Source organism: Myodes glareolus, chromosome 3 (genome assembly GCF_982192425.1).
Source record: "Myodes glareolus chromosome 3, mMyoGla1.1, whole genome shotgun sequence".
NCBI lineage: Eukaryota > Metazoa > Chordata > Mammalia > Rodentia > Cricetidae > Myodes > Myodes glareolus.
Genome location: NC_142028.1, coordinates 33,276,214 through 33,303,908, shown reverse-complemented (window position 1 = coordinate 33,303,908; position 27,695 = coordinate 33,276,214). Strand labels below are relative to the sequence as shown.

The following is a 27,695-nucleotide window of genomic DNA, read 5'->3' as shown; positions in this document are numbered from 1 at the left end:
TGTTAATTTCAAAGGCGGGAGGAGAAAGACCACAGATGCAAATCAACAAGGCCAAATTAATTAAAGCAAGCCATTAATTAGAGCAAGGTTTTTTATTTGTGTACACGGCTGCCTCCCTCTATGGCACCAATTGAGAGGTCAGCTCACAGATAGGGGCTTTCCGAATGGGGGATTTGCCAGGAAAAACAGGAGATGACTGGAGCAGAATATAAGCATAACAAGTTTTTCTCTCTTGAAACAGACATGTTTGCAAGGTGTGCATAACAAGGTAGACACAGTGGTCATATAACCCATTTGAAACAAGGTAGGGTTGCAAGATGGTTATAAACATTTTTGAAACAAAAACACGACTGCCATTTCTGTAACAGGCACTACAGAACCATTTGTAATTAAAGGTTATAGGTGGGGCATAGTCAAATAGAAAAACAAGTTTAATCATGAAAAGAAATGAACTTAGTTTATAAGATGGCATTTGAGCCCCAGATGGAGGCAGGCTGGTTCTTCAAACGGTATTTTCATTTAAATGGCACCACAAGAGCTAAACAATCACAAGTTAATTTTGTTTTTATTTTTTGTTTGTTTGTTTTTCGAGACAGGGTTTCTCTGTAGCTTTGGATCTTGTGTCCGGAAACTAGCCTCGACCTAACAGAGATCCGCCTGCCTCTGCCTCTTGAGTGCTGGGATTAAAGGCGAATGCCACCACCATCTGGCCACAAAGAATATTTTAGTGTGCACAGAAGCCGGTTCAACAGCCGGTTGGTACTTGTCACATGAAAGTGAGGCTCAAACTCAGACTTCCAGCATGCACTGAAGAGGCTAGGGCCCAAGACACAGGTAAAGATGGGCTACTATGACTATGAAGCTCAAGGTTATTGTGGTGCTAGATGCGCGCGCGTGCGTGGGGAGGGGGGAGACATGGCTCACAAGTAAATTCTTTCGATTCAAAGCATGTCAAATGTCTTTCTTGATTTATGACGTTGTTCTGTTATTTTTAACACTTCATCCAGTTGTCACTAGATTAAACATGGAATTTGGGGTGACCTGAATCTCTTATCCCGGGCCATAGTCACTCATATGCGGCTCCAGAATAATGTCCCTCATACCATCTCTGAAGCAAGAGTAAGTCTGCATCAACACCTTAGCGTTGGAATAGGGGCACAGTGTGAAAGATGGCGGGCTCTGCACGCAACCCTAATGGCTTCACAGCTGGGTCAGCTACACACCTATACACCTCCTCTCACACTTCTGGGGACTAAAATCGGGTTTACCACACTAGTAAACTTGAAGAACCACTTCCGGGCGCCGCTCTACGAACTTCCGATATCCAATTCTGTCGGGCTAGCTCACACCGGGTATGGCGTCCTCCATTATAAAGTATGATTCAAAAGCCTGGAGACACCACAAACCCGAAAAGTACAAGCGCCTTAAGGGGGCGAAGTTCACACGGCGGCGACAAGTGGCGTGGCGAGGCCCGTGGGTCCCCCGCGGGGCTTCCTGCAAACCCTGGAGACGAGCGCACGCAATTTAAGCCGCTGATTGCGCAGTCCGCCGGGCGCGCCCTCTCCTTGGCGCCAAATCGCGCTCCCGCGCTCAGGCCTGACCTGCACTGCGCGTGCGCAAGAGCAACATCCGGCGTTCTCGCGCTGCGCGCCAGAGGGCGAGCTGTACCCTCGGCGGAGAGGATTCGGGACGCCGCGCGTGCGCAGTAGCAACCGAGCGCCAGTGTCCGGGGACGTATGTGGCCCCGGGGAGGAAAAGTCTAGTGACAGCCGGGTGCTCACAGGAGGTCGTGGCGGGGGTAGTGATGGCATTAGCGTGGTATGGCATGCTGTCCTCGCAGAACTACGCACCAGAATGTGTAGATCAAAATGCAGCCCAGCCAGTGAAAGTGGCTGGCAGGAGTGCTCGCCTAGCTCCGTGAGGCCCTGGGTTCCGTCCCCAGCACCTCCCTTTGGTGACTTTTACAAAAACAAGATTTGCGGTGCGGGAATGCCACAAACTTCGGAGCGCGCATGCGCATCCGAGTTGTCTCCTTTTCCCCGCTTGGACCCGGGAAAGCAGGATGAGTCATTCGGCCAGGGTTGTCGCTCTTTCGGCGCTTGCACAGACCGCCAGGATCGGATCCGGAAATGTAGGCTGAACACGAGTGCGCAGTTTCTGTCCTACAGATTAGCACGCACCAGATCTTTGTACATTTAAAAAAGAAAAAAAAAACTTTCAGAAAACAGAACAAAAAAATAAAGGGCATACATAACTTTTCAGGAAACAATCCCGACATTTCCATTTGGCTTGGAGCAGAGGTCAGTGGAGAGATTACTCGTCCTTGCCAAGTAAGTGCAAAGACCGCGAGTCCGATTCCAGAATCGACCAAAATTTATTATAAATATTCGGATTTTTAAAAATAACTGAGTAATACAATAGCAGTACAAGTTAGCAAATCACCCACGAAAGTCTCAGAGCACCCATAAACCCTTTATAAGAGGCTGAAGAGTGAAATAAATTTTTTGTGCTAGAGAAAAGAGGTGCTGTATAGTAATAACAATTTGGTATTCACCGCTTTTGAAATTTTAATATGAGATTAGCCTGAGCTACATAGAGAGACCATTTCAAAAATAAAAATGAAAAATAAAGCCCAAAATATTAAGAAACTTAATAGCTGGAACTTAGGGAATAACATAAAACTTGCATAATCACATTTGGATTTGCACAATTCCGACTCCCATGTATAGCAGGATTGTAGTTGAATGCAAGGGGTCCTGGTTGCTTATCACGGTTTAGACAGCCCCAATGTGAAAACATGACCCAGACTCCTGGTTACTGGGGTACATTAACTGTGAGTAACCACGAAAGCACACACTTAGCTGCTGGCACTACAGTCTGCAAACATCTGTGCTAATCACCGATGAACAATGGCTGGCACACCGCTTCTTTCAAAGAGTTGGTATTCATTGTAAATGTAGTATCGAATTAACACGGGGACAGAAACGTGTGGTTTTGTGAAATTCTTTCTTCAGTGCTAAGCTGCTGTGGTTATCAACAACCGCAGAACTGTCTGCCTAACGACGTCTGAACCTGGGCACTGAAACCATTGCATAGCTTCTAGCACCATACATTTAAATGTGTCCAAAAGATTACTCTAGGTCCCCTTTATTTCAAATGCCAACCATAAATTTGGAGTTGTGATTTACACCTGTAATCCCAGCTCTCAGGAGATGGAGGACAAAATATGACATTAAATAGTGTGTTTATTCCGGTGGTGGTAAACACCTTTAATCACAGCACTTGGGAGGTAGATGGACCTCTGTGAGTTTGAGGCCAGCTTGGTCTACAGAGCTAATTAATTTATTAGTTAATGCTAATACAGAGCTATACAAAGGAACCCTGTCTTGAAAAAACAAACAAAAGTTTATACTTTTTGCCGAAGAGAATTATAAATTGCTAAGAGCACTCAGGAGATGGCTCAGTTTGTAAAGTGCTTGCTGTGGAAACATGGAGTCCTTGGATTAAGGCTTTCGGTGGGCTTTCCCAGAAGGCAACACTTTCCAAGGCTTGTTGCTGGGAATGAGCCCTTACAACTCTATTGGGATGGTGTGGGGCAGCTCTGAAGCTAGTGTTTGTTTGTTTTTTCCTTTAAACCTTTAGTTTTTTTTGTTGTTTTCTTTTCTTTTAGTTGTTTGGTTTCTTGCTTTCTCTCCCCTCCCCCCACATCCGGCTTCTGACAATTTATGACCCTCTTGGCTCCACTTCCAGAGGTACCAGGATCAGGTTTTACCACCACACAGTTTTACAATTGGCTTTCCTTAGACTTTATCCCATGCAATTTCCTTTTTACTGATTCTGATTTGCATCCTTATAGTGTATTAAATCATAGCTGTGAGCATGACTATATTCAAATCTGGTTAAAAAAAATCGAAGCCAGCTGGTAATGGCACATGCCTTTAGTCCCAGCACTCATGAGGCAGAGGCAGGTAGATCTCTGAGTTCGAGGGCAGCCTGGTCTACAGAGTAAGTTCCAGGATAGACAGAACTGTTTCACAGAGAAAGCCTGTCTCAGGAGGAAAAAAAAAAAAAAAAAGACAGAGTGTTGGGGTTATGGCTTCACCTCAGCCCCTGGCGTCCATATATCCAAAAAGTCTGGAATATTTGGGTGGAAAGTTCCATCCTGAGCCCCCTCTTCTGGTAGTTTCCTCAGTCCAGACTCCACCTCCAACGTTTAGGTGGAAAGTTCCATTCCAACCTCCCTCCTCTGGAAGTTGCCTCAGTTCAGATTCCACCTCTGAAAAACCCTGCCAAATAGTGACCACGTCCCCACGCCCCTACCCCCCCACCCCAGGCTCAAGACCACACCCACAGGCTATTTAAATTGCCTCCCCTTACCCACCCTCCCCCCCCCCACCCCCACACCCCCCAGCAAACAGTAGTTTCTTTCCCCATCTCCTCTCTGAAGGCTGGAAAGCCACCTTGGAGCGCTGGCATCCATTAGATTTGGACTTTTTCTAATTCGGTTTGATTTGGTCTGATTTGGATTATTGGGTTGGCAGAGAGGTTTATAGAGCGGCAAAACCTTTCACAGAGTCTTAAAATAAATCCAGGCTAACCTCGAACTCGTGATTCTTCATTCTCTTGCCACCACTTCCTAGCATCATAGACATGTATTACCACATCAATCTAATAATTTTTATTTGTTCGTTTTGTTTTTCAAGGCAGGGTTTCTTTGTAGCTTTGGGGCCTGTCCTGGAACTAGCCTTGTAAATCAGACTGGTCTCTAACTCACAGAGATCTGCCTGTCTCTGCTTCCCGAGTGCTGGGATTAAAGGCATGTGCCACCACTGCCCAGCAAAGCTAATAATTTTATAAAATTAGTTTTAAAGAGCTCACAGCAAAAAAAATTATTATTAAATACAAATACAGGAGAACGTTGAATCCTACATATTACAGTACGAACCTGCAAGATGTGCCCATTAATGTGGTTAACGGGTAACCAACTTTCTGAGTAGATCTGAGGCCTGTTCGCAAAAGATAATTCACATCTGGTACTATAAATGTGGTCAAAAGCCCTGCGTGTGCCCTAGTGGGGATGCTACTGCTGTGTCGTACTAACTGGTCCTGATGTGCCATTAAATTCCCTTTTAAACATTTATGTTTATGCCCAGAGATTAGTGCTGCTCCCACACTGGGCAGAGAAAATTCCTTTTGCTGTGGGTGGTAGTGTGTTGTGGACTATTAGTTTAACTGGCAAAGTTGTGTTCCGTGTGTTTATGCTGCATTTATATAAGTATGTAAAGATGTGTTCCGTGTGTTTATGCTGCATTTATTTAAGTATGTAAAGATGTGTTCCGTGTGTTTATGCTGCATTTATATAAGTATGTAAAGATGTGTTGCATTTGCATTAATTAAATAAAATTAACCTTGGCTCAGAGAGGTGGGTCAGCAACTGGTTGAGAGGAAGCAGCAGAGGGGAGTGTTTCTTTATTTGGGGCGGTGTGAAAGAAGAAGGGCTTCCAGAACACCAGCTAAGAGAGACTGTTAGTCAGTCGCTCTCTGAGCAGGCAGGTTTTCACCTTAGCCTTTGAATCTCTGTTAGAATAGTGATTTAGTAATAGCTACCTTTAGCAGTGGCAGCAGAGCCATAGTCTGGGAAACAGGACCCCCTAGGCTACGTCCTGAGCGGCCAAGTCGCTAGTAGTTTAATGCACAGCCACTGGGACTAAGGTCAGACGTGACTGTCACTCGGCTGGTCAGCTGACTGAGAATAAGTGACTGTTGCGTGGTCACCCCTACACAGGACATCCAAATCAACACCTTGCAAGGCTCAGGGAACATCATGGAAGCTTCAGTAGAGAGAACAGAAGAGCAAGATGATGAGGGGGGGTGAGGTAGAACACTGTCTCTCAGGCGCATCACCGCCATTGCCTCCTAATCGCTCAGCAACTGAGATTACTTGAGTAAGACCTGCAAAGGACTGAGGCCATCAGCATTGTGACATGGAGGCATAAGGGATCATGACTCACTTCCCTGAAGCTTATAATTGGCACTTACTATAGAGAGTGGGGCTTATAGAGGCTCCCACTTTCCTGAGGACCTGAGGATCTACATCTACTTAACGGAGAGAAAGATTTACTTAAGTGATAGAGCCACTTAGGCACCTGTAAATACCCCTCGCTCATGTTAAGTAACTCTCATTAAAGTCATTGGTTCACCAGGGAAAAAAGACATAAAAGCAAAAGGCAGATGACGTGGGCAGAGAAAGGATCAATGGGAATGGGGGGTAGGAGAGAGAACAATGGTGTCATCAAAATAATAATATGTACATTTGTGAAAAATCTCACAATGAACCCATTGTTACATATAATTAATACATGCTAATAAAGGAAAATTTCTTTTAAAAAGAATTAAGGAAGGGACAAGATAGCTTAACAGGAAAAGGAGCCTGCTTCTGAGGCTAAGACCTGAATCCATCCCTGGGACACATATGGAAGAAGAAAACCAACTCTCAAAAGCTGTCCTCTGACCTCCACAGCACACCCTGGTGTGCACAGAATCATATATACACATATACAAACTATTTAAAGGGAAAGCACCCAATGAGATAACTTCGCAGATAAAAGCATCTGCAGTCAAGCCTGAAGACCTAGGTTCAATCCCTGGGACCTGCAGGATGGAAGGAGAGAACTGACTCCCATTAAGTTGTCCTCTGACCTCAATGTAAGCACAGACACAATCCCCCATTCACATATTTTTAACTATTATTTATTTATGTTGGTTTTTGGTTTCTCTAGACAGGGTTTCTCTGTTGAAGCCTGTCCTGGAACTTGCTCTGTAGACCAAGCTGGCCTCATATGCAGAGATCCACCTGTCTCTGCCTCCCGAGTGCTGGGATAAAAATGTGTGTGCTCATTTTTTTAATTTTAAGATTTATTTATTTTGGGGGTTGGAGAGATAGCCCAGCAGTTAAGAGCACTGACTGTCTTTCCAGAGTACCCAGGTACAATTCCCAGCACCCACATGGCAGCTTACAACTGTCTGTCACTCAAGTTCCAGGGGATCTGACACCCTCACACCAATGTACATAAAATTAAATTATTTTTAAAAAGACTTATTTATTTTATGTGTATGAGTGTATTGTCTACATGCATGCATGTGCACCACATGCAATTGTGGAAGTCAGGGTGTTGAGATCCCCTGAAATTGAAGTTTTGGACCATCGTTATCTACCATGTGGGTGCTGGGAACTGAACTTTGATCTTCTGCAAGAACAACAAGCACTCTGAACTGCTGAACCATCTCTTCAACCCCCCAAAAATCTTTAAATTTTGTCCTGTCCTGGAACTAGCTCTTGTACACCAGGCTGGCCTTGAACTCACAGAGAGCCACCTGCCTCTACCTCCCAAGTGCTACGGTTAAAGGCATGTGCCACCACCGCCCAGCTGAGATGGTTTGATTTTTAAGACCAAAGTTCAGATCCTAGCACTCATGTAACTAGCTGGCTGTCTTGAACATGCCAGTAAACTCAGCTCCCAGTGGAGCAAAGTCAGATTATTATCTTTAAATATAGAAGGGGGGCTGGAGATATGGCTCAGCGGTTAAGAGCACTAATTGCTCTTCCAGAGGACCCGGGTTCAATTCCCAGCAACCACATGGCAGCTCACAACGGTCTGAAAATGCAGTTCCACAAGATCTGCACCTTCACACCAATGCACATAAAAAATAAGGTTAAATAAATCATTTTTAAAATTATTTTTGAATAAATAAAAAAAAATAAAAGGGAACCCCAGGTTCTGGTAAAGACCCTGATGCATAGGACAGGTGAAGAGCAGTAGAGGACACCCTCTTTTGATCTCCACACAGAGCAGAAGATGTGTGACTCCCTCATACACACTCACATAGCCAGACAGGCACATGCAGACAGACAGAGAGAGGGCTAGAGAGATGGCTCAGCAGTTAAGAGTATTTGCTGTTCTTAAAATCAGCCTACAATTCACAACCCCAGAGAACCTAGACAACAAAGAGGACCCCAAGAGAGCCATACATGGATCTAATCTACATGGGAAGTAGAAAAAGACAAGATGTTCCAGTAAATTGGGAGCATGGGGATCATGGGAGAGGATAGAAGGGGTTGGGGAAGGAAGGGAGGGGAGCGGAGAAAAATGTATAGCTCAATAAAAACAATAATAAAAAAAGAGTATTTGCCGTTCTTGTAGAGGACCTGGGTTTGGTTTCCAGAACCCATGTGGTAGCTCACAAACATGTGTAACTCCAGATCCTGGGGAAATGATGTCCTCTGGCAACCTCTGCTGGCACCAGGCACACACATAGTATACAAACATACCCACAGGCAAAACACTCACACACATAAAGAAAATAATAAAAGAGTGAGTGGTATATAAATAAATAAATGTGTGTGTGTGTGTGTGTGTGTATTTAGCTGTACAAGTAGGAGGAACATGAAGTGATGTTTACTTCACCTAGGTATTTTTTGGTTTTTGTTGTTGTTTTATTTTTTTTTGAGACAGGTAGCTCTGGCTGGCCTGGAACTCCCTTTTTAGACCAGACTGGTCTCATACTCAGAGATCTGCCTGCCTCTGCCTCCAAGTGTCGGGATTTAAATGCGTGTGCCACCACCATCTAGTCTTCACTGGAGTTTTGTCTCTTTTATTTTGGTTGCAAGTGTAGGTAAGCTCTCACTATGTAGTCTAGTCTGTTCTCAAATCTGAAATCCTCCTGCCTTAGCCTTTTAAATGCTGGGATTGCGTGTGTTGTTCTGCTCCACCGGAGCAGAAGTGGTAGGCAGGAAGCGGGGTAGGAGGGTCTGTAAATGCGGGGTAGGAGGGTCTGTAAATGCTAGCCTGCCATAGCTTTCAATTCCCCCGGTGTTTGGCAGCAGAAGGAACAGCAGGCAGGTAGAAGTGGTTTCCTGGTGTCACCACCGTTGTGAGGGCCTTGCTCACTAGGACCCTTGACCCTGAAAAGATGTAAGCTCTCTGGAATGCTTGCTGGGACCAGGACCTGCAGGTTCGGGTTCGGGTTAGGGTTTAGGGTTAGGCTAGGGTGTTTTCTCCTCATGTTTCCTTTTTTCTTCCTGCCATGGCCTCTTTTGAATTGTTTAGCTACTTCTTTAGGAGCCTGTGTCTGGCTCTTTCCAGAACTCCATGGTAACAACTCAGGGTTTCTATCTCTGTCAGGACTGCATTCCAGAACCAGGATGTGAGCCTTTGGGCCCCAAACCACTCAGGACCCAGTAGGCCTGGGGATAGAGTGTTCAGGATCAGCTACCTACCACGGGCATTGCTATGTGAGGACCCCAGGTCTCCTTAGCTTCTTCGATAATTAAATGGACAGTTGCCTACTCTGTGACTTTGGACGCCAGGACCTGAGCTTGCAAACCGGGTACTGGTGACCAGCTGGGCTGCTTGAGAGCCTCCCAACAGACAGACAGGAGGCATCAGAAGCCTGGGAGGAACACCGGGGCCTCTTCGGTTAGAAGCAATGGCTGCCCATGCTCCACTCTGGGAACTGAAGTAGGAGGCTCACCAAGCTGAGCTTTGTAGTTGCCCGGGTAAGGGGGCATGAATTGCTGGGTCTGCCTCTAGGCTGCCAGGACTTCCTCAGTTGTGAAGCTGTAACACTGGCTCTCTAGCTATCAGATTGCCACTCCCAACTGTTTTAGGCTGACAAGCCACCCCAGCTCCGCTGCCTCCACTGTAGTAGCACACCATTGTTCTTTGCTGTCTCTTTCTTTATGTTATCAGTTCAGCCCACGCTGCTGAACACTGAGACAGACCTCCAGGGAGCCGCCGTTATCAGGCCCGATGTTGCAACATCAGGGAAACCCACAGAAGAATTTCTCCCAGCCAACTCATTTTCTGCCACACTGCATGCAGACATCAGAAAAGACCAGGAGGCCAAGGAAGTTAATAAACCCAAAATACTGGACACAAATTTAGCAGGCCAGGCATCTCGTGTATGCCTGTAATCCAGCCACTCAGGGTGCAGAGGCAGCAGAATAAGTCCAGTCAAAGCTTTCAGGACCTCATATTCTTCCAGGCAAGTCAGGGCTGCACTGGGAGATCCTGTCTCAAAAATAGAATATATCCAAAGGATTTTTTAAAAAAATTCTAATTATGCAAAAGCTGGCCAAGAGCTAGAGTACCAGACACCTGACACATTGCTGGGAACTGAACTCAGATCCTCTGGAGGAGTGCAAGCTCTTAACCACCAAGCCATCTCTCCAGGCTCTCAAAGGATATTAAAAACAGAACAGGCCAGGTGGTGGTGACGCACACCTTTAATTCTAGCACTCAGGAGGCAGAGGCAGATGGCTCTCTGTGAGTTTGCAACCAGCCTGGTCGACAAGAGCTAGTTCTAGGGCAGTCAGGGCCACACAATAAAACCCTGTCTTTAAAAAAAAAAAGAAAAAAAGAAAAAAAAAAAGAAGAAAAAAACAGAAACAAACTTAGTTGATGAAAAGTACAGAAAATAAGTTGCTCATATCAGAGTAAAGTAAGTAATAAATTTGGTCATTTTTCCTATTTTTTGTGGGGTTTTGTTTTTTGTTTGGTTGGTTTTTTTCTTTTGTTTTTTCTTTTTTTTTTCGAGGCAGGGTTTCTCTGTGTAGCCCTAGCTGTCCTGGAACTCGCTCTGTAGACCAGGCTGTCCTCAAACTCAGAGATCCGCCTGCCTCTGCCTGGGATTAAAAGTGTGTGCCACCGCCGCCAGGCTTCTTGTTTGTGTTTGAGACAGGGTTTCTCCATGTAGCTCTGGCTGTCCTGGATTTCACTATGTACACCAGGTTGTCCTCCAACTCAGATCTAGCCCCCACCCTGTCCCCAGTGCTGGAACTAAAGGCATGGGCCATCATGCCCGGACAAGATGACAAGATTTTAAAAGCCTTGTTCAAATTTCTCTTTCTGAGTACTGTGAATGTATTGTCTAAAATAAAATAGAACAGAACATCGGAGGAAAAAAAGAATAGAAAAAAGGAAGGAAGGGAGGGAAGGGAAGAAAGGGGGGAAGAGAGAGAGAGAGAGAGAGAGAGAGAGAGAGAGAGAGAGAGAGAATAAAGCCTATGGGCTGGTGATGACTCACAAGAAAGAATGCTTTTTATGCATGAGGACCTGAGTTCCAATGCTAGGCATCCATTTAAAAGCTGTACATGGTTGTAACCTCAACTTTCCTGGCGGTGACAAGCAGATCCCAGGAGCTCACTGACCAGTCAGCAGTGACAAGATTGCAAGCTTCAAGCCCGGTGAGACCGGGTCTCAAGGGAGTAAGGCGAGGCTAGAGCACCGACATTCTCTTGGGGCCACCCTCCTTAGGAGCCCTGCAAACACACCACGCCCGCAAAGAACCTAAAAAAGACCTGCTCCCACTACTGCTCAACGCCCCTGAATGTATCCTGCGAGATGAGTGCAGCCGCCTCGCCCTCCAAGTCCTCACATGGATGGCCACATGTCCCTCTGCCACAGTCTCTCTGCTAGGCGGGGCTTCCTCAGGATAAGTCCCTGGCTTCTCTCCTCTCCTTTCTCCAGGGCAAACCCACCGCTGTCTCGCTGGGGCCAATTACCTCTCCCTCTGCCAGGACTCGGCGGGACCACAAATCCCACCCCTGCGGTCCTGCATCCCGCGGGCACAGTTCGCAGCCCACCCGTTGGCGGCCCTCACCTCGGTCTCCTTGTCTCTTCCACGCTCCCACTAACACCCAGAACCTCACCCGCTCTCAGAGCACCCAGAGGAGGAACTTGGCAGTTGTAACTGAGGGTGGTGAGGCTTGTTTACTGTCACTGTGGAAACCCCAGGAGCTTGCTCCCGCAGGGACGTGGTCCTCATCCGGCATGTGCAGAGCCTCGGGAAGCCCCTAGTGATTGTGGCGCCCTACCCCCAGCTCAGCCCACTCCTCAAGCGTCCGGAAAGAGTAGCATGGATCTGTCTGAGGTTTGCTGGACCAGGAAGGTACCATTGTGCTCCATCAAAGTTGTAGGGCAAGAAGACAGCGGGAGACTGAGGCAGGAGCATCAGAAACTATAGGCGAGCTAGTGAGGATCCGTCTATTAAGTAAGTAAAATAAACGGAGACTCGTTGGTGGAGTGTGTGCTAGCATTCTCTGCCTCCCGAGTTCTGGGATTAAAGGCGTGCGCCATCACCGCCCGGCTCATTTTTTTTTTTTTTTAAAGGTCCTAGAGGAAAATAAATTCTACCAGTCAGTAAATATTTAGAAATCTTAATGGCACAGAAGACGAAGAGATTAAATTGTTCTGCCCTTGGGTTTCAAGGCTTACTGCACTGCCAAGCTGAGGAATAAACCAGATATTACATTTTCTTTTTCTTTTTTTTTTTAAATTATCTATCTATTTGTTATTGCTTGAGACAGGGTCTCAGATCTCATGTAGCCTGAGCCTTAAATTCATTAAGCAGTCCAGGGTGGCTTTGTATTCCTGTTTTATCTCCATCTTTAGAGAGCTGGGATTAGAGGAGTGCACCACACCTAGTTACATTTTCATAAAGAATAAAAGTTCCAGCCAACTTCAAGTTCAAGACCAGCCTCAGGTACAAACCAAGTTCAACAGGTCAGACTTGGCAATCTTGAGACCTGTTTTATCTATTTACCTCTAAGTATTATTGTTTGGGTGCTGGGGATTATATACAAAGCCTTGAGAATGCTAGGCACAACCAGGAGGGTGGCACTTGTTTTTAGCTCCAGCACTGAAGAGGCATAGGTATGAATCTCTGAGTTCGAGGCCAGCCTGGTCTAAAAAGGAAGTTACAGAATGGCCACAACTTCAGAGAAATCTAGTCTAGAAGAGCTAGTTCCAGGACAGGCTCTAAAGCTACAGAGAAACTCTGTCTTGAAAAACAAAAAACAAAGAAAAGAAAAAAGAAAAAAAAATGTAGCTTCCCTGGCTGTCCCAGAATTCAGGCTGGCCTCAAACTCAACAGAGATCACCTGTCTCTGCCTTCTGAGTGCTAGGTTTAAAGATGTGTGCCATTTATGGGGGGACATGTATGTTTTAACAAAAATATACTGTTGTGTTTACTGTTGTTCTGAGGCAGACTTGACATGTTGTCCAGGCTAATAATCTAATCTCAAACGTATGGACTCCTAAGATCCTCCTGAGTACTGGGACCACAGTACAAAACTCTCTCTCTCTCTCTCTCTCTCTCTCTCTCTCTCTCTTTTACTTAATAAAGGTAATGCTTTTGTTGCTCACCAGAAACCAAAGATAGACCCAAATTTAACTTAGTTACTGCTACATCCAGACCACCTACCTTAGTCTTCTGCTTCAATAAAGAAACCAAACAGTAGAGAGATAGCTCAGCGGTTAAGAGTACTGACTGCCCTTCAGAGGACCAAGAGTTCGATTCCCAGCACCCACATGGCAACTCACAATTGTCTGTAACTCCAGTTCCGGGGATCTGATACCTTCACACCAGTGCACATAAGATAAAGCTAAGTAAATTATTATTATTTTTTTTTAAAAAAAGAAATCACCAGGCGGTGGTGGCACATACCTTTAATCCCAGCACTCCGGAGGCAGAGGCAGGCGGATCTCTGTGAGTTCGAGGCCAGCCTGGTCTATAAGAACTAATTCCAGGACAGGCTCCAAAGCTATAGAAAAACCCTGTCTTGAAAAACCAAAAGAAAAAAGAAAGAAAGAAATCAAATAGTGCAAAATTAATAAAGGAAACCATGGAAATTAGTTGTTTCAATGGTAAACAAACTGTTCAGCCTGATCTATGTGAGATTTTAGCAGTCTGGTCTACACAGAGAGTTCCAGGACTGCCAGGGCTACATAGAGACTTTGTCTCAAAAAAAAAACTACCCCCCTAAAGAAGAAAGAAAATTGAGAAAATTGCCTAACATTTGCATGGTCCTGGGTTTCGTTCCCAGCACTGCTGAGAGATAGAATGAGGTGGGAGGAAGGAGGGAGAAAAGAAAGATAAACACAAGAATTAGCTTCTTTTTAAAAAACTGGTTGAATGATATCCTTGTTTGGTCTTTATTGCTGGGATAAAACACTGGCCAAGCCCAGCTTAGGAAGGGTTCATTTGGTTGGCAGTTTACAGTCTGTCATCGAGGACATTCAAGACAGGACCCGAACCAGTATCCCTGGAGGAACACAATTTACTGTCTTGATCAGCTTTCTTTCTCATACAAGCCAGGATCACCTGCCCAGGGCACCACTCACAGTAGGCCTGGCCCTCCCACATCAAGTATTAATCAAGAAATGCCTCCTGTCAGAAATGCTCACAATAGACAGGTGGTGGAGCACGCCTTTAATCTCAACACTCGGGAGGCAGAGACAGGTGGATCTCTGAGTTCGAGGCCAGTCTGGTCTACAGAGCAAGATGTAGGAAACAAAACCAAACAACAGCAACAACAACAAAATGATCACAGGATGATCTGATGAAGACAGTTCCTCAGTCGAGGGTCCGTCTTCCTGAGTTGAGGGTTCCTCTTCCCAGGTGACTCTAGTTTGTGTGAGGTAGACAAAACCTAACTGGCACAGTTGGTTTTTGAGATAAGATCTCACTCTGGCCCATGCTAGACTGTAGCTCAGTAGGTAATCTAGGCTGGCCTTAGTCTTAAAACAGTCCTCTTAACCAGGCGGTGGTGGTGCACACCTTTAATCCCAGTACTTGGGAGGCAGAGGCAGGCGGATCTCTGTGAGTTGGAGGCCAGCCTGGTCTATAAGAGCTAGTTCCAGGACAGGCTCCAAAGCAAAGAGAAACCCTGTCTCGAAAAAACTAAACAAAAGTCCTATTGACTCAGCCTCCTGAGTATGTTCATTTCTTTTCTAATGTTGCTGTTTGTTTTGGGTTTTGTTTGCTTGTTTTTATGTCTGTTTGTTTTTCAGGAAGTCTCTGTTATGTAGGAAAAAAAGACTATAGAAAAAATATTCCTTTAGCCATTAAGGAAATCTAAACCAAATTGAGCAAGTCAGAATTATTGTTACTGCGCTGCCTAGATTTATGTCAACTTGACACAAGCTCGAGTCCTCTGAAAAGAGCGAACATCAATTAAGAAAATGCCTCCATAAGGTTCAGTTGTAGGGCATTTTCTCAGTGATTGATGGGAGAAGAGTCCACCTCATTGTGGGTGACAGTCCTAGGTTCTTTAAGAAACTGGAGTGAGCAAGCCAGTAAGCAGCACTCCTCCACAACCTCTGCATCAGCTTCTGCCCTCAGGTTCCTGTCCTGCTTGAATTCCTGACTTCCTTCAATGATGAATAGTGATGTTGAAACATAAGTCAAATAAACCCTTTCTTCCCCAACCTATTTTGGTCATGGTGATTCATCACAATAATGGTAACCCTATTTGAGAAAGTTCTCAAGGAAAACATCAGATGGTCACGGTGGGAATGTAAGTTAGACCACCTACTATGGAAATCAGTGTGCAGAGCCCTTAAAAACCTAAATTTGAAATTAGTCTATGCCTGGGTTGCATAATTCCTGAGAAAACCCAAGTGGCTTGGGTCCTGGAACCCTGACTAGGGACAGTGAGGGGATGAAGAAAGGACAGGCACACAGACATATATACAGAAAAGCTGGAGTCAGGTGAGAGTGTGCATCAGATGGACTGGCACCTACTGCCTCTGTAGCCAGAACCTCAGCCTGCTTATTAATTTCATCTCAGGTGGATAAGTTCACTGTTCCCAGCAATGGGTCTCTGTAGGCCGGCAGTCTCAGGCTACAAACATCAGAAGGAGGGAGCCACAGTTGCTAGTTTTACTGCTAAGTCCTTGGAACTTGGACCCAGGAAGAAGGTTTTGCCATTTTTCTGAGTCTCACCCAAAGAAGGCTGTTCCACTTTGCCATGGTTCCATGCCTTGGTCTTTGTCGTCGCTGTGTCCACGTCTAGGATACGGTCACTCAGGACTTCAGTAACTGAGGGCTTCCTATGCTCCCTATGCAGAACAAACTCAAAGGAATCAAAGTCAACACACAGCTCAGATTCCTGCACATCCATGTTTATTGTAGCTCAATTCACAGTAACCAAATCATGGAATCATTTTAGGTGCCCATCAGTAGAGGACTAGATAAGGAAAACATGGCATTACACCCTCCAGAGTTGCAGGACAGGTAATACTGCACAGAGAAACCCTGTCTCAAACAAACAAACAAAACCGTTCACTTTGCACAGTTTCTAATCATGTGTTCCTTCCCTTCCTTTCTTTTATTGATTTGTTTTGGGGGCTTTGCTTTGTTTTGTGGTGAGGGGTCTCACTGTGTATCCCTGGCTGTCCTGGAACTCACCCTGTAAACCAGGCTGGCCTCAAAATTGAGCTTCACCATCAGCCTCCGCCTCCTGGGTGCTGGGATTGGATTAAAGGTGTACACCGCCACACCTAGCAAATCTAAATTTTCCATAGATAATGTATTTCTACTATTTCTACTGCTGTGATAAAACACCAAAAACAGCTTGGGGAGGAAAAGGTTTGTTTGGCTCACACATTCCGATTACAATTGATGATTCAAGAGAGTCAGGCAGGAACGGACGCCAAAGCCTGTTTTCTAGCTGGATTTTTTTATACAACTATCAGCTCATAGGTGGCCCCTCCCCTAGAGGGCTGGGCCCTCCCACACCAGTCATTAATCAAGAACATGCCCACAGGCCAATCTGGTGAGGACATTTTCCCAGTTGAGGTTCTCTCTTCCTAAATGACTCTAGTTTGTGTCAAGTTGGCAAAAAACTAACTGGCACAGACAACTTCTATATTTTTAGGTTCTTACTGACATAATTAAAGAGAGCAATTAAAGGTTCTCAACCTTCCTAATGCTACCTACGTATGTTCCTCATGCTGTGGTGACCCCCAACCATAAAATTATTTTCGTAATTTTACTACTGTTATGAAATGTCATGTAAATATTTTTGGAGGCTGAGGTTTGCCAGAGGGGTTTCGATGCGCAGGTCGAGAAGCGCTGGAATAGAGGGACTCAAGATACTTTCTGTAAATATGCCTATTCATGCTTTCAAGGTCTTCTTGCCTGGAACCTGTGGACACTATAGGAAGTGTGCTCCCCCCAGCCTCCAGACTTGGAAAGGGACCATGTAACCACCTCAAAGGACCTTTGCCTTGTTTCCAGGGAGGTAAGGGACAGCAGCACTTTCCCGATTAAAACCTACAGGAAGACTTCATTGAGTTTGCAATAACATCTAGAACATTAGGCAGTTCATTCCCATGTGTCAGAATAAACACATTCTGGGAACAAGTAAAATGCTTTCAGTTATATTTATGATTGTTCATTATTCAAGGTGGTGCAGCTGCTGTGCTGGAGATGGGAAAGCCTGCAAGGCAAGGGCTCTGCCACTGGGCTGCACCTATAGCACCTGGGCGCTTGCTTTTTGTGTATCTGTAATCTAAGCTTCTTTTCTTCTTGCTTTATTTATTTGCTTTTCTTTTTTTTCCCTTTGAGATGACCTCTCGGTGTTTGCCAGGCTGTCCTCAAACTCACAGTCCTACTGTCTCAGACTCCTAAGTAACTGGAGTGATTTAGTTTTCTATACCCTCATTGTTTTCTTTCTTTTTTTTTAACTTTATTTCATGCACATTGGTATAAGGATGTCAGATTCTCTTGAACTGGATTTAAAGACAGCTGCGAGCTGCCATGTGGGTGCTGGGAATTGAACCCGGGTCCTGTGGAGAAACAGTCAGTGCTCTTAACCACTGAGCCATCTCACCAGCCCCCCCTCATTGTTTTCTAAGGGTGCTCTTTCTATATGAAAGCACAGATGGCTGGGCAGTGGTGGTACATGCCTTTAATCCCAGCACTTGGGAGGCAGAGGCAGGCAGATAGATCTCTGTGAGTTCGAGGCCAACCTGGTCTACAAGAGCTAGTTCCAAGTCAGGCTCCAAAGCCACAGACAGACTCCAAAGGTACAGAGAAACCCTGTCTCAAAAAACCAAAAACCAAAAACCAAAACCAAAACAAAACAAAAAACAAAAAGCAAGAAAGCACAGATACCCTGAGGAGTTCACACCCATAAGGATAGCAAAAGTTCACAGCTCGTGGCCTTTGGTAAGATTTTACCAAGTTCTTCAGAGGAGAATAAGACCTCTGACGAATACGTTGCTCTGCAGATTCTGCTGGTAGTCAGGGAACCGACTGTTTGGTGAGGGCCACTAGAGACCTATAAGAGTCAAGAGAGGCAATTTAATCCTGCAGGATGTACAAATGACCTGCAAATGAGGCACCTGAGTGAAGGAGAAAGCATTGTAATAACATGTCATTTGTCCAAAAATTCAAAACAGAATGAGTAGCGCCAAAACCACTGTTAACATGTTTAGTTACGGCCTTCTATGGCTTAAAAAAAGATTTTTATTTTATTTTATGCATATGAGTGTTTTGCCTGCATGTGTATTTGTGCACCATGTATGTGTGCCTGGTAACCACAGAGGCCAGAAAATGTTCTTGGGTCCTCTGGAACGAGAATTACAGATGGTCGTGAGCCACTACATAGGATGTTGGGAACTGCGCTCAGGTCCTCTGTAACACAGCAAGTTCTCTTAACTCCCAGTCCGTCTCTCTCTCTTTAGCTTTAGCTGGCCCTCCAGAACATAGACATACAACTCGGTCACAAGACAATGACACATCACTCTAGAAAGTACACACTTGAATACGCTTTTAAAAAGTTAGCATAATTGAAGCCATGCCAGGTGTGGTGGCGTATGCCTTTAATCAAAGCACTTGGGAGGCAAAAGCAGGTGGATTTCTGAGTCTGAGGCCCGCCTGTTCTACAGAGCTAGTTGCAGGGTTAGCAGAACTACATGGAGAAATTCTATCTCCAGAACAAAATGAAAACAAACACAAGCAACAGAGTTAGCGGAGGGTATTGGTACAGTTTTATAATCCCTGCATTGGAGAGGAAGAAGCAGGAGGTCATCCTCATTTACATAGTCAGCCTGGGCAGCGGGAAACCTGTCTCACACAAACATACACCAGCGCGCGCACCCACCCAGAAGGCTTCCATGCTTCAGGAAAGGCACGGAATCAACACTTTTGGGATGCCACATTTACCTCTCAGCAGCACAGCTGGAAGAACTCCAGGAAGACCGTGGCGCTGCATACCTGGAGTTCCTGTCCTTCCGCTGAGGAGCTGGAAGCAGGTGGATCATGAGTTTGAGGCCAACTTCAGCTACATCTGGTAGAATGTGTACACGAAAGAAGGGAGGAAACGAAGTGGGGACAGGATGAGGAAGAGGCACCCCAGTACGTCAACTTCTTGGTACTGATCTTTTGTTTATCTGTTAGGGTTTAAAAGGGAGAAACACCCACAGGAAATGTATGCAAGGGGTTGTTATAGTGATTTGTCCTGACACAACAGAGGAAAAGGAGAGATGTGAACACACACACACACACACACACACACACACACACACACGCTTTTCTGACTTTGGTAGTGGGGTGTAGAAGGCGGGCCTCCTACACCTAGTGACTCACTCCCCTGCCCTGTGTTTCCAAGGAGTGGGTGTGGAAAGGGGGCACCAGGAGCCAAAACCACAGTTAGAGGGTAGCAACCGCTTGAGGCCATGTACTGTGAGGAGCAATGTACTCACCCTCCGAACCTTGCCTAGTCTCTGCAACCGCATCCCCAGCAGGGGATACTGAGTGTTGTGGTTCAGGAAGTGCTCCGTAGAAAGCAGCTATAGTGACTTTGAAACACCAGGGATGTTTCCAGTGCTTTCATCTAGAGATGGTTTGTGAGCAACTAGCAGGTGGCAAGGCTTAGTGGCTCCTGGCTGCAGGCATTTTGTTATGTTTCTGAGGAAATTTGGTTTTTGACCACAGGAGGCAAAAGTTGTTTGGTTGTTTTCCTCATGTGAGGTGTGTGTGTATGTGTGTGTGTGTGTGTGTAGAAGCACACTCGTGTGTGCTCCTATGTGTGCGTGTGCACATGCATGTGTCTCTGTGTGTCCATATATGTGTGTGTAGAGGCCACTTATCAATGTCAGCTAAGTTCCTCAGGGACTCTGCAGCTTGTTTCCTGAGATGGTCTTTCACTGAGCTTGGAGCTCAGGTATTCAGCTGGCTGGCTAGCAAGCCCCAGATGTCCTCCTGTCGCCAAAGTCCCTGATCTGGAATGTAAATACTTACTGGGCCACTCTTTTTAAGTGGGTGTGGGGATCCAAACTGAGATCCTCAAGATTGAGCAACAAACATTTTACATACTGACCCATCTCTTTAGTCCTGGTCCTGAGGATTGAACATGGTCTTGCATATGCTAGGTCAGTCTTTTACCATCCCCAATCCTCTTTTTAATTTTAATAATAATAATAATAATTATTATTATTATTATTAAGACAGACTCTTACTGTATAGCTCTGATGACCTGGTACTTGTTATGTAGACCAGACTGGCCTCAAACTAACAGAGATCTATCTGCTTTTGACTTGAGAGTCTGGCATTAAAAGCCTAGTTAATTTGATTCTTTGAGATAGGGTCTTACTATGTATTCCCAGCTTGCCTGAAATAAACTTATTTATTTTTTGTTCTAGAACTTGGCATTCTCTTCACGAGTTCTGGGATCAGCCCTGTCCTTCCTCTCATTGTCACACACACCAAACTAGTTTGTTCAACTAATCTTTAACTTAAAAGCGACCTTTGATGTTCCTCCTTGGTTGTGGGTCAGAAAACTCTGAGGTCAACATTATAGAAAGATTATTATATGGATCTAAAATTTTCACTCCTTTTCCAGAATAGAACGTTGTTAGATCTCAAACCTAGGGACAAAAGACAGTTGGTGCCTATTTAATATACCAAATATGACATGGCCACCAGGTTCTCCCAGCATTCCTCAGTCCCTTCCTGTTACAGGGTATGGCTGGCATACCAGGCTCACAACCCGAAATTCTCCAGCCCAGAGGCTGGCCTGTTCTTCCTCCAGTTGCTCTTTTCTATATAATCCAGACATTTTGGTTACCTGACTCCATTATTTACCTTTAAATCTCCAGACTTTCTTCTCTCCCCACCCCCTCTCCTCACGTGTCCTGCTCAGGGTTGCGGTCACATTCACCACGGATTCTTCCAGATGCCTTTGGCCATGCTTCCCCTCACATCTACAATAGATCTCCTCCTTGCTTAGGAGCAGTCAAGTCCTTCCTTTTTTCTTCTTTTTTCTTTTTTCATTCAAAAGTAACTCCCCCACCCCTACCCCCACCCCCATACCTGGCTGCCACCACTGCCTAGCCAAATGTGACTTTCTTTTGTGAAGTAGTAAATAAATAAATAGCAAGGACATATTGCTGAAGAAATGTCAAATAATAAAAAGAGAAAGAATGTTTCTTGACAAAGGCATAAGTGAACCAGTCATGGTGTCTCAAGCTTGTGATCCTAAGGCCAGAGCACCAGAGTCTGCAGGAGGGAGGTGGGGTAGGGGAGAGAAGGGGAGGTGAGGACAGCAGGGTGGAGGGAGTGGGGAGTGGGGGTGGGACAAGACACAGGGTACCACCTGTAATCCCAGCATTCCTGAGACAAAAGGCGCTCTTGAGTTGGAGGACGGCCTGGTGCATGGTCTAGGATATCCAGGGCAACGCAGAGAAACCCTTTATTGAAAAACCAAACTAAACAAACAAAACAACGACAAAAAACTTAACACTAGAGCCTAAGAGGCAAAAGGATCATGGGTCTCAAAAATTCGAGGGCTAAGGACTGAGCTCAGAGGTTGAGAATCTTTTTAAATTTAATTTAATTTTGTTTTGGTTTGTTGAGCAGGGTTCCTCTTGTGCCTTGGAAACTAGCTCTTTTTTTTTTTTATTTTAAAAAGAGAGCACCAGACCTTATTACAGATGGTTGTGAGCCACCATGTGGTTGCTGGGAATTGAACTCAGGACCTTTGGAAGAGCAGGCAATGCTCTTAACCTCTGAGCTACCTCTTCAGCTCCGAAACTAGCTCTTGTTGACCAGGCTGGCCTCGAACTCACAGAGATCTGCCTTCCTCTGCCTCCCAAGGGCTGGGATTAAAGGCGTGTGCCACCACCGCCCGATCAGCTTCTGTCTTTCATGGACATAATTCTTTGTCCCACCATCAGCACCAAAGGGGTGGGTTAAGTACTTAGTGTACTGTCAGCTCTCACAGGGAGCCCCGGAGTTTTCCTTAAGGTCTGACTGTGTCTTCTGGCTTTTTTTTTTTTTTTTTTTTTTTTTTTTTTTTTTTTTGTAGTTTTTGTGTTTGTTTGTAGACAGAGTTTCTCTGTAGCTTTGGAGACTGTCCTGGAACTAGCTCTTGTAGATCAGGTTGGCCTCAAACTCAGAGATAACCTGGCACCAACTCCCAAGTGCTGGGATTAAAAGGCATGTGCCACCATTGCCCAGCATCTCTGGCCTTCTTTCCCAGAGAAGTAAGACGCAAGAACCATTAGCCAACTTTGGCCATCTCAATCATTGTCCCCTACTCTTGCCTTGAACTGATGCCCAGCCAGAAATATGTGGTTAATCAAGGACTCCAAGGTCGGTGTCCTTCCCACTGGTCCAACCGTGCTCCAAACAAAACCACCTACCAAAGCTGGGTGTGCTAATACCTAGGATTCCATCTCTAGGAAGCCCTCCCCCAACCTAATCAAGTTAAGGTCATTCTCTGTTTTTTTGTTTTTTTTTCCCCCACCGAGACAGGGTTTCTCTGTAGCTTTGGAGCCTGTCAGCTCTTTTAGACCAGGCTGACCTCGAACTCACAGAGATCAGTTTGCCTCTGCCTCCCAAGTGCTGGGATTGAAGGCGTGTTCCTTCACTGCCACTGCCCGGCTGTTAAGGTCATTCTCTACAATTTAGTGAGTTGAAGATCAGCCTAGGGGTTGCTGAAGTCTTGTTTAAAAAACAAAACAAAACAAAACAAAAAAAACACAACAACAAACAGGGCTGGAGAGATAGCTCAGTGATTAAGAGCACTGCCTGTTCTTCTAGAGATCCTGAGTTCAATTCCCGGCAACCACATGAATAATGAGATCTGGTGTTCTGGTCTTCAAGCATACATGCAGCCAGAACACTGTATACATAATAGATAAATAAATCTTTAAAAAAAAGAAAAATAAAAAAATAAAAAAATAGCTGAGTATAGCTGGACAGTGGCAGAGACAGACAGTTTGAGGCCAGGCTGCTCTACAGAGCAAGTTCCAGGACAGACAGTACTACACAGAGAAACCCCATCTGGGTGTCGGTGGGGGAGATAGTTGGGTGTAGCATGTAAAAAAACAAAATAAAAATAAAACAAAGCAAAAACAAGCAAAAGAAGCTACCATAGGACTGGGTCAATGATAAGAGCACAGACTGCTCTTGCAGAAGACACAGTCTGAGTTCCAGCACCCATATCAGATGGATGGCTCACAGCTGACTGCAACTGCAGCTCCAGGAGATCTAATGCTTCTGGCCTTCTTGGGCAGCGGCACATGTATATAGCAGAGGGGAAAGAAAGAACCTGCATTAAAACATTAAAAGGGGATTTTTCTTTTTTTTTTTCTTTTTCTTTTCTTTTCTTTCTTTTTTTTTTGAAACAGGCTCTCACAAAGTAGTTCTGGGTGGTTTAGATTTATTATGTATACCTCAAACAGAGATCCTCCTGCCTATGTGCCTAAATGCTGAAATTAAAGGCATGCACCACCCACCCCACCCTTTTATTTTTATTTTGAGACAATTGCCCAGGCAGGTCAAGACCTGCCATCTTCCTGCTCCATTCTTTTTTTTAAATTGTTGTTGGTTTTTTTTTTGTTTTGTTTTTTGTTTTTTGATCAGGGTTTCTCTGTGTAACAGCCCTGGCTATCCTGCAACTTGCTTTGTAGCCTGGGCTGGGGTCAAACTCACTGAGATCCTCCTGCCTCTGCCTCCCAAGTGCTGGGATTATAGGCATGTATCACCAACACTAGGTCCATTCTTTCTTTTTTTTCCAGCCCCATCTTGAGAGTAGCAATAATCATACTCTGTGGTGTGCCAACAGGCCTGACTATATGCTATTTTTCTGATCCATATATAGCTCTGACAACATGTATAAGTTAGGCACATAAAGATTGACAGTGAGTAACCTTTATTGTTTTTATTTGTTACACAAAACTGTAACAATAGCTGTGTGGTGGAACTCTCCTACAATCCCAGTGTTCTAAAAGCTCAGGGACGAGGAGGAGGAGAATCAGGAATTTCAGACTAGACTTGGCTAAATAATGAATTCAAGGGCCTAAAGAGATCCTATCTCTCCAGGTACGGTGGCACACGCCTTTGATCCCAGCACTAGGAAGGGGTGGCACACGCCTTTGATCCCAGCACTAGGAAGGCAGAGGCGGGCGGATCTCTGTGAGTTCAAGGCCAGCCTGGTGTACAAGAGCTAGTTCCAGGACAGGCTTCAAAGCTACAGAGAAACCCTGTCTCAAAAAGCTAAAAAGAAAAAACAAAAAACAAAAAAAGAAATCCTGTCTCAAAAAAAAAAACAAAAAAAAAACAAAAAAAAAAAACAAGAAACAAACAAACAAAAAAACAAAAACAAAAACCTCAAAAAACCAAAACAAAAAAAGGATGATTTAGGACCTGAGTGGAAGGAGAAAGACAATGTGAGATTTCATTGTTACTCAGAACATGACACAATATGAAATTAGAGTTATCTCTAGAATTTTCTAGCCTTGGACCATAGCTTGTCACAGGTAACTGAAAGTATGTGCAGCAAAATCAGGGATTAAGGGAGAGACTAATGGACTTAGTCCCTGGGGATGATCACAGCGCCCTGGATAATATAAGAGGTACAGAGAAAACAAGGCTTACCACTACACATAACAGTATATGTAATCCCAGTTGCAGAAGGCAGGGAGACTTCTAGGCCAAGGACAGACTGGGTACATAGTCAAGGCACTATCTGAAAAAAAAAAATAGAGGCAGAAGAGGCCAGAGGAGGCTGTGGGCATGCATTCCTATTGTTGCTGGGGGAAAATGGGAGTTAGGTAGGACACAGCTTGAGGATTGGCTGATTTGAGGAAATTCTGGAGGCTTTGAGGTGGTCTCTAGCTGTCTGGTACGTGGTTCTCACACAATTAGTACAGGAGGCCTGATAAAGGAGGTGGTTGGGGCTGTGGAATTAATCAGTGGCAACAAGAGGAGCTGAGTGGCATCTAGCCAGGCCCAAAAAACTGGGTCAAGGCGGCTTACAGCCACAGACCAGCTCTATTAGTGGAAGCAGTATTCTGAAGGAATTTATGGAGATGGAGAACAACTGTGCTAGTTCTCTGATCCTAAAATTTTATTTACTATTAGTATGTGTGATGTGTATGTTGAGTGTGTCTGTGCAGGTATGCAGGTACCATGGATCTATGTGGAGAGAGAAGCCAATTTTCAGGAGATGCTTCGTTCCTCCCAGCCTTTTGAGATGATGGATACTTTTTGACATGGAACATATTCCAGGCCTCTGAGCTTCCAGGCAATTCTGTCTTTTCTTTCCATATCGATACAGGATGCAAATCTGAATCTCTGAATCACCCAACCTGGCTTTTTAAAACTGTGGATTCTGGGGTCAGAACTCCTGTCATTAGAGCTGTGTGGCCAGTACTTCTACCCACTGAACCACGTGGATAACACAGACCTACAACTGTATCTCCCCCATCTGCGGTATTGCTGTAGTTTTTTAAATTTTATTTTTTGGTTTTTCGAGACAGGGTTTCTCTGTAGCTTTGGAGCCTGTCCTGGAACTCGTTCTTCTAGATCAGGCTGGCCTCAAACTCACAGAAGAACACTGCCTGCCTCTGCCTCCCAAGTGCAGGGATTAAAGCCGTGCACCAGGGCTGGAGAGATGGCTCAGAGGTTAAGAGCATTGCCTGCTCTTCCAAAGGTCCTGAGTTCAATTCCCGGCAACCACATGCGTGGCTCACAACCATCTGTAATGGAGTCTGGTGCCCTCTTCTGGCCCCCAGGCATACACACAGACAGAATATTGTATACATAATAAATAAATAAATATAAAAAAAAAAAATAAAGCCGTGCACCATAATAACTGCTTGGCTCTTTTCTCTTCTTTTGAGATTGTAGCCCAGACTGGCCTGGAATTCCGTGGTCAAGGTCTTGAACTCTCAACAGTACTCCTACTATATGCTGGATTATGGGCATGCAAGCTTTAATTTTGTCTTTCTTGCTGTGGATTGAGATCAAGGCCTTGTGCCTCCTCAGAATGACTACTTGTAAATTCAGACCAGCTTGGACGATTACTTATAAATTCAGACCAGCTTGGACGACTGATAAATGGGTCTTTTTCTCAAAGGTGGGTGGGCACTTTTAACCACCAAGTCATTTCTCCATCATCCTGCCCACCCCACAACAGTTTGGGTTTTCTTACTGAGCATCTGCCATCAGAGCTCCTGATTCCTAGGAAAAATGTGACACAAGGATAGAGCCATCTTATAGTATTGCTGGATTATTCAAATGGCTTGCTTCCCTTTCCTTCTCAAATGGGCGAGGGAGATGGAGAAAGGGCTCTATCCGGATAAAAGCTCTGTTTCACAATAGAATGGAGAATATAGTGGTTAAAAACATAAGACTTCTACCTTCATTCTAAAACTAGCCAAGCACAGAGCATAGATTCTCCTCCCAAAAACAGAGACTGAACTAGGGGTGATGGGTGATGTGCCTATTAGCTCCTACCTCCTAACAGGAGGCTGAGACAGGTTTGGGGTTAGGTTGGGCTACAGAGTTGGCCTGTGTTATGGAGTAACTCAAAAGTTGAAGTTGGTGGTGTCTGTGTGTGCACTGAAGAGATGGTTCACCAGGTAAGAGGCTTCCTGCTCTTGCAGGCCACCCAAGTTCAGTGCCCAGCACCCACAACTGGCAACAGACAACTGCCGGTGACTCCAGCTCCAGGGGATTCCCACCTTTTTCTGGTCTCCACAGGCACCCACATACGGTGAAAACTCACACTGACATGCATATACACACACATTAATAAAAATAAATCTTAAAAATCCCGAAAGGGGTCGATGGTGAGGTGGCTCAGAGGGTAAAGGTACTTGCTGCCAGACCTGACAACCTGTGCTCAGTGTCTGGGACCCACCTGGTGAAAGGAGAGAATCAAATCCTGAAGGTTGTCCTCTGATATCCACACATTCACCATGATGGCACAAACAAAATAAATAACAAGCAAAATAATAAACACACTAAACTAAAACCAAAACAGTGGGATTGCTTACGAGTTGGAGGAAAGCCTGGACAGGAGAGAGTCGGCAAATGAAATGTCAGACTCTGAAAGTCTGATAACCTAAGTTTGACCCTTGGAGCTCACATAAAAGTAAACACAAAACCAGCCCACGAAAAGTTGCCCTCTGACCTCCACAAGGGAGGAAGGCACTTGCCCCTTCCTCCACCAATAGTAATAAACTTTAAAAATCAATTGACAAAAACAGCCCCAAAACCAGGGTGATGTCTCAGCAGATAAAGGCACTTGCTGCCTCATCCTGCGCACCAGAGTTTGATTCTGAACGCAGACTACCAAGGATTCTCCTCAGACTTCCATGCCAGCAAGGTGATACAGTTAACTCCTTCACACTAATAATCTTAACGTCCTCTCCAGTACAAAAAAGCATCAGAGGTGTGGGGCATAGTTTGGTAAAACTTGTACTAAGTACAATGTTCTGGGTTTAATGCTCAATATACACGCAAGAATACGTATTTAACTTTTGTAGGATCTGTTTTCTGTCATTTGCCCTCTAGTTTTCTTTTTGGACAGTTTCTCTCCTTAAAGTTAGTAG

General features: G+C 45.0%; 2 long non-coding RNA genes across 2 annotated transcripts; one reads left to right on the top strand and one right to left on the bottom strand.

Moving 5' to 3' along the window:
• Nucleotides 1–77: 77 nt before the first annotated feature.
• LOC125407084 (uncharacterized) lies at nt 78–19,313 on the bottom strand. The gene is made up of 4 exons (XR_007234102.3): nt 19,015–19,313; nt 17,962–18,127; nt 15,787–15,902; nt 78–2,185 (listed from the first exon to the last, which is right to left on the bottom strand). It is a non-coding gene; the product is annotated as an uncharacterized LOC125407084 (long non-coding RNA).
• On the top strand, nt 11,776–17,214 carry LOC146895267 (uncharacterized). Its single transcript, XR_015000980.2, has 2 exons — nt 11,776–12,051; nt 16,974–17,214. It is a non-coding gene; the product is annotated as an uncharacterized LOC146895267 (long non-coding RNA).
• Nucleotides 19,314–27,695: the final 8,382 nt, after the last annotated feature.